The sequence below is a fragment of the Microtus ochrogaster genome, chromosome 7, assembly GCF_000317375.1.
Source record: "Microtus ochrogaster isolate Prairie Vole_2 chromosome 7, MicOch1.0, whole genome shotgun sequence".
Lineage (NCBI taxonomy): Eukaryota > Metazoa > Chordata > Mammalia > Rodentia > Cricetidae > Microtus > Microtus ochrogaster.
The window spans coordinates 65,154,111-65,154,650 of NC_022014.1; the positions used below are offsets into that span (position 1 = coordinate 65,154,111).

General features: G+C 52.4%; 1 protein-coding gene across 1 annotated transcript in view; it reads right to left on the bottom strand.

Annotated features, from left to right (window-relative positions):
• Positions 1-540, bottom strand: part of Scpep1 (serine carboxypeptidase 1) — a 29,908-nt gene that overhangs the window by 18,221 nt on the left and 11,147 nt on the right. The window lies entirely within an intron of this gene.

Here is a 540-nt window from a genome sequence, read left to right on the forward strand (position 1 = left end):
ATGCTCTGATCAAGGGTACCATGGTTCCCATCCCTCCTTGGCACAGGTGCATACTCATGGCTTCCCCTAACTCACACTGGTCAAGCTTCCCCAGGCATCAGAAGATCAGAAGACCACACATGTGACGGCAGCCCCTGCCACCTTATTCATGGGTGCCCTTGGGACAGGTATGGGGTCTGTCCCTAGTTATCTTTGGGAGGCTAAGGATATCCACGTCGTGAAGTCTGGGAGCCTCCCAAGGTGCTCAGGGGCCCCTTGGGTAGAGATACCACTGCCAAGTAGCAGTCACAGAGGCTGGGGCTCAGCAGGACAATCCTGAGGATGGGTACCATTCACAGGACAGGAAGGCTATCTTTCTCTACAGCAGTCCCCAAACAGAATGCTGGACACAACCTAAACATGCACTAGGAAGATGGGCACATGAACCATCACCATATGTGATAAAACTCAAGACAAAGCAGAGGTAGCTAAAAAACCAAAGTGAACGGGCTGGAGAAATGGCTCAGAGGGTAAGAGCACCGGCTGCTCTTCTAGAGGTTC